The sequence below is a fragment of the Felis catus genome, chromosome B1, assembly GCF_018350175.1.
Source record: "Felis catus isolate Fca126 chromosome B1, F.catus_Fca126_mat1.0, whole genome shotgun sequence".
In the NCBI taxonomy this organism is placed as follows: domain Eukaryota; kingdom Metazoa; phylum Chordata; class Mammalia; order Carnivora; family Felidae; genus Felis; species Felis catus.
This window is the reverse complement of record NC_058371.1, coordinates 29,080,568-29,096,633: the sequence shown is the minus strand read 5'-3', so window position 1 is coordinate 29,096,633 and position 16,066 is coordinate 29,080,568. Positions and strand designations below refer to the sequence as shown.

At 38.3% G+C, this 16,066-nt stretch overlaps 2 long non-coding RNA genes across 3 annotated transcripts in view; one reads left to right on the top strand and one right to left on the bottom strand.

The window, feature by feature from the left end:
- The window catches only part of LOC101095820, a 199,611-nt gene that overhangs the window by 108,212 nt on the left and 75,333 nt on the right, over window positions 1–16,066 (bottom strand). The window contains exons 3-4 of one of the 2 annotated variants that reach the window (XR_006596420.1): window positions 2,480–2,666; window positions 859–2,398 (exon numbers count right to left, since the gene is read on the bottom strand). The exons of the other annotated variant lie outside the window; for it this stretch is intronic. This is a non-coding gene — a long non-coding RNA (uncharacterized LOC101095820). Of the gene's footprint in view, window positions 1–858; window positions 2,399–2,479; window positions 2,667–16,066 lie in introns of those variants that run through there. 2 annotated transcript variants of the gene reach the window in all.
- Window positions 1–16,066, top strand: part of LOC109498779 — a 35,517-nt gene that overhangs the window by 16,175 nt on the left and 3,276 nt on the right. The window contains exon 2 of the long non-coding RNA XR_002155679.3: window positions 1,449–1,508. This is a non-coding gene — a long non-coding RNA (uncharacterized LOC109498779). The remainder of the gene's footprint in view (window positions 1–1,448; window positions 1,509–16,066) is intronic.

Below are 16,066 nucleotides of genomic sequence, written 5' to 3'. Positions count from 1 at the left end.
TTTTTGAGAGACAGAGAGACAGAGAGACAGAGAGACAGAGAGCGAGCAGGGGAAGGGCAGAGAGAGGGAGACATAGAACCTGAAACAGGCTCCAGGCTCTGAACTGTCAGCACAGAGCTCGACACAGGGCTCGAATCCATGAACCATGAGATCTTGACCTGAGCTGAAGTCAGATGCCCTAACCAACAGAGCCACCCAGGCACCCCATAATCTTACTAAATCTCAACCCTTGAGTATTCCCTTTGAAACTCTGCTTTAACTGTATCGATGGACTTTTTGTACTGTTATATTAAAATCCATTACATTTGGGATATAACTTCCCCCAACATAGGAGATTCCTATAAAGCTCTTCTGCAGCATATCTAATTCACTGGTTGTCTTCAGGAAAAGCACATGTGAAATTGAGTTGCAACATAAACCAGCTACTTCTTTCTGGAATGTATTTACTGGGAAGAACTGACAGGCAAAAAATGATCGTTTGAACTTAAGTAGAGGATATAGAGAAAAGGGAACCCTCTTACACTGTTGGTGGGAATGTAACTGGTGTAGCCACTCTAGACAACACAATGGAGTTTCCTCAAAAAGTTAAAAATAGAACTACCTATGATCTAGCAATTGCACTACTACATATTTACCTGAAGAACACAAAAATACTGATCCAAAGGGATACATGCACTTTAATGTTTATAGCAGCATTATCTACAATAGCCAAATTATGGAAAGTGCCCAAATGTCCATCGACTGATGAATGGACAAAGAAGATGTTGTATATATACACAATGGAATACTGTGTATATACAGAATGAAAAATCCATAAAAAAAATGAAATCTTGCCATTTGCAATGATGTGGATGAAGCTAGAGATATTACGCTAAATGAAATAAGTCAAAGAAAGACAAAGTGGAATTTTAAAACTTGGAAGAAAAAGAAAGTATTTTGCAAAACATTTTCTCTCAAACATAAAGTAAGCCCACCACTTTGAGGAAAACAGACTATATTTGTTGCTAATGATAAAATATTAGCTTTCCAGCAAAAACAGGAATTATGGAAAACATGTCCAACATAATAACCTTGACACTTTCCAATATTTAAAGACTTTTCTGTTGATGTTAATAAATGTGACTTTTCATATTTTAAGATGAATCATGTCAACGTTTCGAAAATCAATGAACCAGCAGTTCAATGAACCAGCATTATAACTCAATGAACCAGCAGTTTCCAAATGACCAAGACATAAGTTTACAAAATTATATATGGGGAAAGCTATATTTCAAATGTAATGGATTTTAATAAAACACTACAAAAAGTCCTTTGATAACAGTTTTACAGTCTATTTTGCAACTAATTTTTAAGAAACTGCTACTTATCAAACTTTGGCATAGTATTAGAGGAGAATATCTACAACTATCTGAAAAGATTCAAATTCTCCTTTTTTTTCTACCTTCAAGGTATGTAAAGCCGGGTTTTCTTCACATACTTCAATCAAGGAACATATGATAACAGACTGAGTATGTATATGTGAGAATCTAGTCGTCTCTTGTTATCAGACACTTTAAAAATATGCAAAAATAAATGATGCTGCTCTACTCACTAGAACTTTTCTGTTCTAGAGAGTATGGATTTTGGCCTAAAGAAAATGTTTTTTATATTAACATAATGGGTTTATTGTGTTTAAACACATTAACAACAAAACAAATATTTGTCTATGATCATTTTCAATTGAATATGGTAAACACTGATAAAACCTATGTGAACAAAAGTTTTTTGGGGACCTTAATAACTTTGAAGAGTATAAAGAAATGCTGAGATTAAAAATGTTGAGAGGAGGCACCAAGATGGCAGAACAGCATGGAAGTTTTTTTTGCATCTCACATCCATGAAATACAGCCAGATCAACACTAAACCATCCTGCACACTTAGAAAATGGATTTGAGGATTAACACAACAATCTGTACAACCTGAACCAGAGAACTCAGCAGGTACCCAGTGGGGAGAGGGGAACTGGGGGAGAGAGAAGCCACAAGAGCAGGGAGCCGCTTATGCGTGTGGAAAAAATATGGAGATGGCACAGGGCGGGGGGAGTACGGGGAAAAGCACCCACCCCCTCCCCAAAAGCAGCTGGAGAGAAGTGGAAAAGTGGAAACAGCTGCAGGGACTGAATGAAAAAGGGACAAAGGAAAGGGTTTAAATTCCATTAAGACTCATAAACATGGGGAGCACAGAGTCAAACTCCACAGTTCAATACCTGGTGGTGGTCTGGTGAGAATGGTAAATCCCCAGGATCAGAGAGTGAAGTCTGGGAGTCCACAGGGCACATGGGGAGAGGTAGTTCCCCTGCTGGGAGGACATTCGGTAGAGGCCGTGCGGCCACCCCCAAAGGCAAAGGTTCCAGCGGACCCTGGAGAACAACCACATTCATTGGTGCTGGAACAAGGACATTAAGGGGGAAGCCTGGTGCCAGATGTGTGTTGTGACTTACCATAATCCCTGAAAAGCTGCTGCTACTGAATCACATGAACTTTTTCTGGGGCGGGCTGGCACTCAGCTGCGATTTCTGGGCATCAGCAGCAGCACAGTCCTGCAAACCTTCCTGGGTGTGACCAGCTCCCGGCCATTGCTCGGTGAAACCCTCTTCCAGAAGGTCTAGTGGGTCAAAGCCGCAGTCCCTGAAAAGCGAAGGGTTGGGAAACACTGCTGCATCTAAGATAAGGGAGGTGCTACCTGGCAACCTGATGGCTTGGTCACAGACAGTGTAAAGCAGGGAGTGGACAGAAGCCGGAGACAAAGGACAGGTAATGACTGCTGATCAGGGAGAACAGAGTTCCAATACTAAAAACTGGGTAGCTGGGTTACACCATGTTCACCCCTCCCATGCATGCGCATACACACCTACAAGCATGGTTAACAATCCACTCCAGTAAGCTAACTAGCGCCATCAAGTGGAGAATGAAGCTGTTACACTAAGCCCCCGCACCTGGGCCAACCTCTCTCTTCAGAAACACAAGTCTCTCCACCTGCTTAGTTGATGGACTATAAAGTGCTTCAAAGTTTGACTTGTAGGGGAAAACAATATAATTTCAATCGTATTTCAGTCTGTTTGCTGGTCCATCTTCTCAATTTTTTCATTTCCTTTTTCTTGAATACAGAAAGAAAACATTTATTTTCTTTTTCAATTTTTATTAAAAATATTTTTAATTTTCTTCTACTGTATTTTTACTTGAAAATTTTTCTAATTCTATTTTACTTCCATTTCATTTTATTCTATTTCATTGTATTCATTTTTTCAAATATTCAAACGTTTTCCTTTTTTCTCTCATCTATCAATCTCCTTTCAACAACCAGACCAAAACACACCTAGGATCTAGCATCATTTATTCGATTTTCACAGGGTTATTTTTAATTTTATAATTTAATTTTTTTTTCCTTATTAATTCCTTTTCTTCCTTCAAAATGACGAAATGGCAGAGTTCTCCGCAAAACAAAGAACAGCAAGAAATGACAACTAGAGACTTAGTCAACACAGATACAAGTAAGATGTTTGAACCAGAATTTAGAATCATGATAAGAATACTAGCTGGGGTTGAAAATAGATCAGAATGCCTTTCTGCAGAGATAAAAGAAGTAAAATCTAGTCAGGATGAAATAAAAAATGCTTTAACTAAGCTGCAATCTTGAATAGATGCCACGTCAGCAAGGATGGATAAGGCAGAGCAGGAAATCAGCAGTATAGAGGACAAATTTATGGAGAATAATGAAGCAGAAAAAAGAGGGAGACTAAGGCAAAATATCATGATTTAAGACTTAGAGAAATCAGTGACTCATTAAAAAAGAACAACTTCAGAATCGTAGGGGTCCCAGAAGATGAAGAGAGAGAAAAAGGGGTAGAATGGTTATGTGAGCAAATCACAGCAGAAAACTTTCCTAACCTGGGGAAAGACACAGACATCAAATTCCAGGAAGCACAGAGGATTCCCATTAGATTCAAAAAAAACCGACCATCAACAAGGCATATCGTTATCAAATTCACAAAATACTCAGGCAAGGAAAGAATCATGAAAGCAACAGGGGGAAAAAAAGTCCTTAACCTACAAGGGAAGACAGATCAGGTTTGCAACAGACCTATCCACAGAAACTTGGCAGGCCAGAAACGAGTGGCAGGATACATTCAATGTGCTGAATCAGAAAAATATGCAGCCAAGAATTCTCTACTCAGCAAGGCTGTCATTCAAAATAAAAGGAGAGATAAAAAGTTTCCCAAACAAAAATTAAAGGAGTTTGTGACCACTAAACCAGCCCTGCAAGAAATTTTAAGAGGGACTCTCTAAGGGACAAAAGATGGGGGAGGGGGAGACCAAAAGCAACAAAGATTAGAAAGGACCAGAGAACACCACCAGAAACTCCAACTCTACAAGCATCATAATGGCAATAAATTCTTATCTTTCAGTACTCACTCTAAACGTCGATGGACTAAATGCTCCAATCAAAAGACACAGGGTAAAAGAATAGGTAAGAAAACAAGATCCATCTATATGGTGTTTACAAGAGACCCACTTTAGACCTAAAGACACCTTCAGATTGAAAGTAAGGGGATGGAGAACCATCTATCATGCTAATGGCTGACAAAAGAAAGCCAGAGTAGCCATACTTATATCAGACAATCTAGATTTTAAAAACTATAACAGATGCAGAAGGGCATTATATAACTAAGGGGTCTATCCACCAAGACCTAACAATTGCAAACACTATGCTCCAAATGTGTTAGCACCCAAATATATAAATAAATCACAAACATAAAGAAACTCATTGATAATAATACCATAATAGTAGGGTACTTCAACACCCCACTTACAGTATCATCTAAACAGAAAATCAACAAGGAAACAATGGTTTTGAATGAGCACACTGGACCACCAGGTGGACTTAACAGATATATTCACAACACTTCACCCTAAAGCAGCTGAATACACATTCTTCTCCAATGCACATGGATGTTCTCCAGAATAGATCACATACTGAGACAGAAATCAGCCCTCAACAAGTACAAAAAGATCAAGATCACACAGTGTATATTTTCAGACCACAACACTATGATTCAAAATCAACCACAAGAAAAAATTTGGAAAGATAACAAATACTTGGATACTAAAGAACATCCTACTAAAGAATGAATGGGCTAACCAAGAAGTTAAAGAGAAAATTAAAAAGTACATGGAGCCAATGAAAATGATAAAACTAAAGCCTAAAACCTCTGGGATGCAGCAAAGGTAATTATAAGAAGAAAGTATATAGCAATCCAGGCCGTCTCAAAGAAGAAAGAAAGGTCTCAGATACACAACCTAACCTTTCACCTTAAAAAGATGGGGAAAAAACAGCAAATAAAACCCAAAACCAGCAGAAAACAGGAAATAATAAAGACTACAGGAGAAATCAATGCTATTGAAACCAAAACCAAAACAAAAAAACCAAACAGAACAGATCTATGAAACCAGAGCTGGTTCTTTGAAAGAATTAACAAAATTGATAAACCTCTAGCCAGTTTGATCAAAAATAAAGAGCAAAGGACCCAAATAAATAAAATCGAGAATGAAAGAGGAGAGATCACAACCAACACAGCAGAAATACAAACAATAATAAGAGAATATTATAAGCAATTATATACCAATAAAATAGGTAATATGGAAGAAATGGACAAATTCCTAGAAACATATAAACGACCAAAACTGAAACAGGAAGAAATAGAAAATTTGAACAGACCCATAACCAGTAAAGAAGTTGAATTAGTAATCAAAAATATCCCCAAAAAACGAGAGTCCAGGGCCAGATGGCTTTCCAGGGGAATTCTACCAAACATCTAAAGAAGAGTTAACACCTATTCTCTTGAAACTATTCCAAAAAATAGAAATGGAAGGAAAACGTCCAAACTCTTTCTATGAAGCCAGCATTACCTTGATTCCAAAACCAGAAAAAGACTCCACTGAAAAGGAGAACTATAGACCAATTTCCCTGATGAACATTCATGCAAAAATCCTCAACATGGTATTAGCAACCGGATCCAACAATACATTAAAAACAATTATTCATCACAAACAAATGGGATTTATACCTGGGAGGCAGGGCTGGTTCAATATCTGCAAAACTATCAGTGTGATTCATCACATCAATAAAAGAAAGGAAAAGAATCACATGATCCTCTCAATACATGCAGAGAAAGCATTTGACAAAATACAGCATCCTTTATTGATAAAAACCCTCACGAAAGTGGGGATAGAAGGATCATGCCTGAAGATCATTAAAGCCATATATGAAAGACCCAATGCTAGTATCATCCTCAATGGGGAAAAACAGAGCTTTTCCCCCAAAGGTCAGGAACGAGACAGGGATGTTGTTCAACAGAGTATAGAAAGTCTTAGCCTCAGCAATCAGACAACACGAAGAAATAAAAGGCATCCAAATTGCCCAGGAGGAGGCCAAAACTTTCACTCTTCACATATGACATGATACTCTAAAGAGTCCACCAAAAAACTGCTAGAACTGATCCATGAATTCAGCAAAGTTGCAGGATATAAAATCAATGCACAGCAATCAGTTGCATTCCTATATACCACTAATGAAGCAACAGAAAGAGAAATCAAGGAACTGATCCCATTTACACTTGCATCAAAAACCTTAAAATACCTAGGAATAAATCTAACCAAAGAGGTGAAAGATGTATATAGTGAAAACTATAGAAAGCTTATGAAAGAAATGGAAGAAGACACAAAAAATTGGAAAAATATTCCATGCTCCTGGATATAAAGAATATTATTAAAATGTCAATACTGCCCAAAGCAGTCTACATATTCAATGCAACACCTATCAAAATAATACCAAGCATTCTTCACAGAGCTAGAACAAACAATCCTAAAATTTGTACGGAACCAGAAACGACCCTGAATAGCCAAAGCAATCTTGAAAAAGAAAACCAAAGCTGAAGACATCACAATCCAGGACTTCAAGCTGTATTACAAAGCTGTAATCATCAAGAAAGTATGGTACTGGCAGAAAAACAGACACTCAGATAAATGGAACAGAGAACCCAGAAATGGACCCACAAATGTATGGCCAACTAATCTTTGACAAAGCAGGAAAGAATATCCAATGGAATAAAGACAGTCTCTTTAGCAAGTGGTGCTGGGAAAACTGCACAGCGACATGAAGAATGAACCTGGACCACTTTCTTACCCCATACACAAAAATAAACTCAAAATGGATGAAAGACCTAAATGTGAGACAGGAAGCCATCAAAATCCTTGAGGAGAAAGCAGGCAAAAACCTCTTTAACCTTGGCCACAGCAACTTCTTACTCAACACATCTCCAGAGGCAAAGGAAACAAAAGCAAAAATGAACTACTGGGACCTCATCAAAAAAAAAAAAAAAAAAAAAAAAAAAAAGCTTCCGCACAGCAAAGGAAACAATCAGCAAAACTACAAGGCAACCAACAAAATAGAAGATACTTGCAAACGATCATATAAAGGATTAGTATCCAAAATCTATAAAGAACTTATCAAACTCCACACCCAAAAAACAAATAATCCAGTGAAGAAATGGGCAGAAGACATGAATAGACACTTCTCCAAAGAAGACATCCAGATGGCCAACCAACACGTGAAAACATGCTCCACATCACTCATCAGGGAAATACAAATCAAAACCACAATAAGATACCACCTTACACCTGTCAGAATGGCTAACATGAATAATTCAGGCAACAACAGATGTTGGCAGGGATGCAGAGAAAGACGATCTCTTTTGCACTGCTGGTGGGAATGTAAACTGGTGCAGCTACTCTGTAAAACATTATGGAGATTCCTCAAAAATTAAAAACAGAACTACCCTACAACCCAGCAATTGCACTGCTAGGTATTTATCCAAGGGATACAGGTGTGCTGTTTCGAAGGGACACATGTACCCCAATGTTTATAGCAGCACTATCAAGAATAGCCAAAGTATGGAAAGAGCCCAAATGTCCATCAACAGATGAATGGATAAAGAAGATGTGGTATATGTATATGATGGAGTATTACTCAGTAATCAAAAAGAAGGAAATCTTGCCATTTGCAACTACATGGATGGAACTAAAGCATATTATGCTAAGCAAAATGAGTCAAAGACAGACAAATATCATATGACTTCACTCATATGAGGACTTTAAGATACAAAACAGCTGAACATAGGAGAACGAAGCAAAAATAAAATAAAAACAAGGAGGGGGATGAAACATAAGAGACTCAAATATGGAGAACAGAGGGTTACTGGAGGGGTTGTGGGAGGGGGGATGGGCTAAACGCATAAGGGGCATTAAGAAATCAACCCCTGAAATCATTGTTGCACTATATGCTAACTAATTTGGAAGTAAATTTTAAAAATAAATGAGGGGCGCCTGGGTGGCGCAGTCGGTTAAGCGTCCGACTTCAGCCAGGTCACGATCTCGCGGTCCGTGAGTTCGAGCCCCGCGTCAGGCTCTGGGCTGTGGCTCGGAGCCTGGAGCCTGTTTCCGATTCTGTGTCTCCCTCTCTCTCTGCCCCTCCCCCGTTCATGCTCTGTCTCTGTCCCCAAAAAAAAATAAATAAACGTTGGAAAAAATTAAAAAAAAAAAATGAAATAAAAAAACATTGAGAAATGCTGCTCTAGGGAATACTGCATAAAGGAAAAAGATGTGAGCCAACAATTTCCTCAATCAATACAAAAACCAAAGGATAAGAAATCAAATCAACCTTTGCTATATCTTTATGTTGCTTAATCTAGATTAGATTCTTTTGGTTTTAAAAAAACACCTTAAGGAAAGACCACACACCAGCATGATCACCAGCCATTTCAGCTTCAGCAACTATGATCAACTAATAACTTCCCTGTGGACTAATTGGGTTCCAATTTTTGAGAGATCAAGCCTATTTGTGTCAGGTAACAATTCTTATCTCTGAGAAGAAACCTCCAAATGAAAGCCTGCTCATAGTTCCCTGGTCAGCCTATGGATACCCCTAGGTAGTTCAATAAGGGCCACTCTAGTAGAGTGAACCTTTAACACTGCTTTGGAAAGCAGAGGATTTTGAGTGAGACCAGTTAAAGCCAGAAGAAAAAAATCAAGTGTTAACAGGAAAATGGAGTAGCATGTCCAAAAACTCTATTTCACACCCTAATGCACCAGAGACGTGACAAGTTACTATGACTTGGACCAGACTCACAGAATTAATCCTAGGACTGAGAATAGGATCCAGCTGTCAACTTTCATCTCAGAACCTTTGCAATTAATTCATGTTATTACATTTTTTCCCAGTCTTTAATGCATGAGGGGTCGTCCCCCTTACTCCTGCCCACCACAGCATTTACCAACCCTGCCACATGTTCACCCTAAACCAATCACCTTAATCTATTTAGAGTTATACCATTCTTTATCTTTATGTAGAAGCAAGCCAGTGGATTGCATTCCTCTCTCCATCATAACTGAAAAAAAGAAATTAAAGAAATACAGGGAATCTCAAGTAACCAAAGCTAGCAGGTGCTGAGGTTGTACAGAATAAAGCTCAGGACTTCACTGCAACTCCTTTCAGAGGCCATTTGATCTGTGCTCTTCTGCTCCGTACTTCTATTGTCTTATAAATAACCTAAACTCTCCCTCAAGGGTGCTCAAGAGTAAACACATGGATCCATGGACAAATCAACATTGGAAAAAAAAAAAAGTATTGGTTAGCGAGATTGTTTTTTCAAAATCTTACTGTATCCAAATGGTTTCCAAAGATCTTTAGAGATGCCATTACCTGGCAGCCCAGAAAAAGCCACAGTCAACGCAAAACTTTTCAAATGTTCCATCATCAACAGCCCATGTCATGGTGGCGGGGGAGGGGAGACTGGAGTGGTTGACTTTTTATGGTCTCCCTTCCTTTCATTCACTCTTTTCTTAAAACATAAAATTCCTTCAATCTGATGCTAAGGTTTACCAAGGCAAAAAGCAGAAAAAATAAAATGAAGGTCTTCCAAGGACTTAAAAATAATGCAAAAGCTTTCCACTTGCACTTCATAGTAGTAGCACATTACCTCTGTTGTGACTGAAAGCCCCCTCTGGATTCTGTCACACTTTATTCTCTTTCTGCAGCAGAAATTACTTGTGTCAAGTGTAAATCCATTATGTTTTTGCAGTGTTGTCTAGGTGAAGGGCATTTCTGCCCCTGACCAGCACCTAGCCCAGTGCCTGGCATGTAGTAGATACAACACACATTATCATTCATTCTGATTTACCCTAGATCCTACTCTTATAAAGGAAATATTAAAGCTGTAAGATACGATCATAAAGAAGAGAAGGTGAAGGAGTACTGCAGAAGTTTTTGTGTCTTTGTAGAAAGTCTCAAAAATCAATTTTTAATTAAAAACAAATGACTGTAATATTGAGGCACCTGGGTGGCTCAGTCGGTTAAGCATCTGATTTCAGCTCAGGTCATGATCTCATGGTTTTTGAGTTCGAGCCCCATGTCAGGCTCTGTGCTGACAGCTCAGAGCCTGGAGACTGCTTTGGATTCTGTGTCTCCCTCTCTCTCTGCTCCCCCCTCGATTGTGCTCTGTTTCTCAAAAACAAACATTTAAAAAAAATTTTTTTTAATTACTGTAATCTGTTGGTGCTCAGTATTGCTCCTTGGGCAGGCTACCTACATTTTTGTAAATATCTTATTTCCTTAGCTAGAATACCACCTTCTCTAAGGTAAAAACTGTCAGTGCACATAAAAACCATGTCCCAGTTTTTCTAGGGCTTTCCAAATTTCATCTAATTACATTCTTTTCCACAAAGTAAATATACTTAATACATAAGCAAGTACTAATTTTTATCTTTCTTGGACCTTTATTTTAACTCAAAAATCCCTAAAGCATCCTCCACACTGTACATCCCATCACATTATCGTTTTCTCTTGCAAAGTAGCACATAGACATACATAAAGCAAAAACTCACCATGTTTATTGATTACTAACCAGTTAATCAATTACTGGCTTAATCTGTTATAGTCACTACCCTAAAAAATCATTCCTGACATGGAAAACACAGACATTCTAATTTTCTTTCATGTTAAAGCATCTTTAAGGAAGATACTACTGTAAAATGGCTAAGATAAGCTCTGACCTAAGAATTTGAAAGAACGTATTTCTTCTCTATGTGCCACCCCACCCGCCTGCCATAAACAGCTCAACACTCATTTTTGTATGAATAAAATATGGTTCCAAAGGGCCCCAAAGAGAAGGAAGTAGAATAAAAAGTGATTTTTTTAAACCCTGGCTTAAGGATTGTTACCATTGTTTACAAAGTGATGACAGGCACACAGGCAAGCAGGGGGAAAAAAGGGAGAAGAATATGATACACTTATGCTCTAAAATGGTATTTCACATTATATATATTTCACACCTCCATGCAGTGCTTCCCAAATTTCCACCAAAGTATCTATGAAGACACAGAAAGTGATAGTACTTCCCAATATCAAATAACAAGGCTTACAGTCAATCCATTGCCAACCCTGGGATGAACTTTCACTGTTTAGGAAGTTGATACTATTGGAGTTAACCCTGCAGCCTCCCATGGCTCCCTTCCTAGTCAGAAGAAGCTTCTCTGGAGCTGCATTGTTCAGTACTGTAGCCACTATCTGCATGAGGCTATTGAAATTAAATTAATTTTAAAATCCAGTTCTTCAGTACTCAATAGCCACAGTGAATAGTGGCTATCATATTAAATAGTGTAGATATAAAACATTTCCATCATCATATAAAGTTCTGCTGGCCACACATACTTCTAATCCAGATAGTATGGGGTGGGTTCTGCCTTTCTTATTAGTCCTTATTATCTGCTCTTTATGCCAAACTTTTTCTTGAGATCTCATTCTTGGCCTCCACTGATTCCTTTGAACTGGACCTTGGATCTTTCCCTGTCCCTGATCTGCCCCCATCTGGGAAACTAACTCCTATTCCCTGCTTTCATGCCCTGCCCACACCCACACAGAGACCACCAGTTTGTGTCTGCCCCCAGTGCCTGCCTACTCCTTCCTGAGTGAAGGAAGATTAGACAATTCAGGAGCTGAGACTTCCACTGGACTCTGCCTCAGTTTCCTGCTCTGTCCAAGTACCTATCCCTGTCCTGTTGGGAAACGTGCTTGAAAGCTTTGAGGTAAAGTTTCCTACCCAAACAGGAAGCTGCAACCAGATATCTACAATCCTGCAATAGAAGCTCCCAGAAACTTACTATTAAACATGAGAATTAGAGATATCATAAGAACTCTACATATCCCAGGGCATATCAACAGCTCTGAAAGAAAATATAATGGTAGGAAAAGTCTACCACATATTTAAGAAAAATTAATGAGAAAATGAGCCACATCCAGATAGTACATGATTATTGGTTTATAGGGGGAACTATTTCAAGCATCCAGATTTTTTAGAAAAAAAGTAATCTGAAAACAAAAATCAAGTTGGCCTTAGACTTCTCTGAAATACTGGATTTCAACAGAGCAATGCAACATGATTTTGGCAGGCAAACATTTTAATCTATAAAATTCTTCCCTAGCCAAGTTATTCTTCATGGGTAAAGAAAATGAAAAGAGAAAATAAATGCCCATGTTCCTGTTTTAAAGTAAGTTTAAATAACGATTATAAAGCTGCTTTGGAAATGATCACTGTCAATAGCATAACTATTTGTATGGATATATATAGTGTGTGTGCAAATATATACATTTTGGATTACATAAACATCTACACAGTAATGTAGATTTTCTATATTATGTCTAAAATATAAGGAAAAGACTGATAAAAATAAAACTGAAAAAATCCTAAATTACAAAATGAATTCCACATACAGCTGAAGAAAACGAAATATAAACTTGCCTTGAGTGGAAAAGTCTCAAAAGGTAACATTTCATGGTTTATCAATAAAAAACACAGAGCAAAGTATGCCTTTGAAAGCTAAATTTAAACACTAGTAAAAACGTAAACTATGTAGATCAAAAATACTAGAGAAAACACAAGCAAGGAAATAGAGTCCATACACAAAACTGAAAACAGAAACAAGGATAATAGCAATAAGAAAAACATGTAAGTAAAACAATAAAGAACTAGATTGCCTAAAATATTTATTGACAAATCTTTCTTTACTTATCTGAAATGGTGACTTATCTTAGACTACATTTCTATACATAGTAACATTAATCACTAAATTCTACTCCTGAAACCAATACTGCACTCTATGTTAACTAACTAGAATTTAAATAAAAATTTGAAAAGAAAAAAAAAGATTTATGCATGTATTCTTAACAAGGCCACATTACATCTATTGTCTCTTTAATATCTGTTTAAAAAGTTATTTCTTTTTTTTTTTAATTTTTTTTTTCAACGTTTATTTATTTTTGGGACAGAGAGAGACAGAGCATGAACGGGGGAGGGGCAGAAAGAGAGGGAGACACAGAATCGGAAACAGGCTCCAGGCTCTGAGCCATCAGCCCAGAGCCCGATGCGGGGCTCGAACTCACGGACCGCGAGATCATGACCTGGCTGAAGTCGGACGCTTAACCAACTGCGCCACCCAGGCGCCCCTAAAAAGTTATTTCTTAAAAAATAACTGTTTTTTTAAAATTTTGGAATTAAAGACAAGTATTTAAGTGATAATGAGACAAAGAAACATAAGCATGAGAAAATATCACTAAGGGAAAAAAGTTTGGACTATGTGAAAATTTTTTAAAAAACCCAAAACTGTATTGTGGCACTTGTGTGGCTCAGTCAGTTAAGCATCCAACTTCAGTCAGGTCATGATCTCATGGTGGGTTCGAGCCCCGTGTCAGGTTCTGTGCTGACAGCTCAGAGCCTAGAGGCTGCTTGGTATTCTGTGCCTCCCTCTCTCTCCACCCCTCCCCTGCTCATATTCTCCCTCCCTCCCCCTCTCTCTCTCAAAAATAAACATTTTTTTAAAATATTTTTAAATACTAATTATACTCTTGCATGAGGATGTGCGAGATGGGCTTGCTCATGAATTGTGCCTGATAGAAATGCACTGGTACAACTTTCCTGGAAACGAATTTGGAAATCCATATTAAGAACCTTAAAATGTTCATACACTTTGACTTGATCATTCAATTCCACCTCTAGGACTCTGGTCTTTTAAGTTTGTTTTGGTGAGAAAGAGAGACCACAAGTGAGGGCGAAGCATACAGAGAGGGAGAGAGAGAGAATCCCACCAGGGGCAGAGAGGGAGAGAAATACAGAGCCCAAAGCGGGGTTCAAGCTCACCAACCATGAGATCACGACCTCAGCCAAGGTCAGATGCTTAACCAGCTATGCCACCCAGGTGCCCCTCCAGGACTCTGTTCTAAGGAAATAATCTCAAATAACAGCAAAGATTGAACCTCAGAATTGCTAACTGCAAATAAAAAAAGGAAATTTTCTGACAGATCAAAAGAATAATTAAAACAATGTAGTACACCCAGAAATGAATTACTGGGTTTTGTATCTATTAAAAACACAGTATTTCAAAAAAAAATTTTAAAGGAGAAATTTCTCACCACACAAAGTTAAACACAAGCATGATATAAAAAAGCATCTATGGATATATTCTTTAAATATTAATAAGGTTAACTCTAGAAATGAATTTTACAGTTGATTTGATTTTAAAACATTTCTATATCTCTCATATTTTCTACAACATGTCTATGTTGTTTTTAAAATCAGAAAAACGTAAATACTTTCCATCTGATGTAAAATTACAGATTCAGCATCTAACCGGCCGGCTACAGCCTGTGACTGAGTCCATGTGAAATTCATTACCCCAATGTGACAGCTAATTTTTCATCAAGCCCACTTGTGAATAAGCCTCCATGACTTCCTCCATTGTGTTCCACACAATTTAGCACTTGATTATATGCTGTTTTGCGTGCTCTTTGGGGTTCTTCCCTATTAATGCATACGTGTTAGCACTACTCAACTTGGTAAACATTTACAGAGCATCAGTACTATTCCAGGCTCTGTGTTGTGCTCAGCGAGTTTCCTTTTTATTCAATTACCACAACTCTAAAGTATCCTTAGTATTAGCCAATTTTTAAAAATGTTAAAAGGTTAAGTGACTAACCCAAACTCAGAGGGGCAGAACTGAAATTTAATCACAGATCTCCACTTCCCAGTACTGCACAGTTGTTCCACCAAATAGTTTTTGCACTCCAAGAGAGTGTTACATATTTTACTTTTTCTTTTCACCCGAGGTGACCAGAACACTTAGTGAATACTCTGTAAGGTTATTTAATTTCCTAATGGGGATTACCACATGGAAGTAGGGCCACAAACCTACTTTTCAGACTCTGTATGGCACTGAGCATTGCCTATCAAATTCTTGATTTGTACTGGTTTTGTTTTGCACCCATTCAGAGGTTTATCCTGAACATGTGTTGAATGCATGGTAATGTAGAAAACAAAGGCAGACAGAAATGGCAGATAGAACCCAATTTCCTTATAACCTGCAGCCCACTGACAAATATTTGAGGCTGGTAGAGTAAAACGCTTCTCCAGGTTGCTAGAGGGAAAAACAACCTTAGCTTGACAATAGTTAGGCCTCCACTATCCTGGGACTCTTCTTTAGCATATGAAAATCCCAGTAGAAACTTCCCATGGACTTTACCTCCCCCAACTCCATAGTACATAACCAGTCTCTCCTCATGGTCCCCAGGGCAGCTCTTCCTGCCCACAGGTCCTGTCCCTGTGCTTTAATAAAATCACCTTTTTGCACCAAAGACGTCTTCAAGAATTCTTTCTTGGCCATCAGCTCTGGATGCCATGAACCCCACGATCACCCCCAAAACCTCATCACATGGCAGATTCAAAAGAAAGCTTGGCAGGACAGATGAAAGCAAACAGCACAACATTATGCAGGGCAGGGGTGAAGCGACAGTCTCAGGGAAACTCCCAAGCAGGTGAGTCAGATGAGGCATACAGTCCTCTAAGTTGTCAGAATCCCACAGAGAGGTATGTGGAGGCCGGGACATGTAATGGGCTGTGCTCCAGGAGGGGTTGGTGGCCACCCTG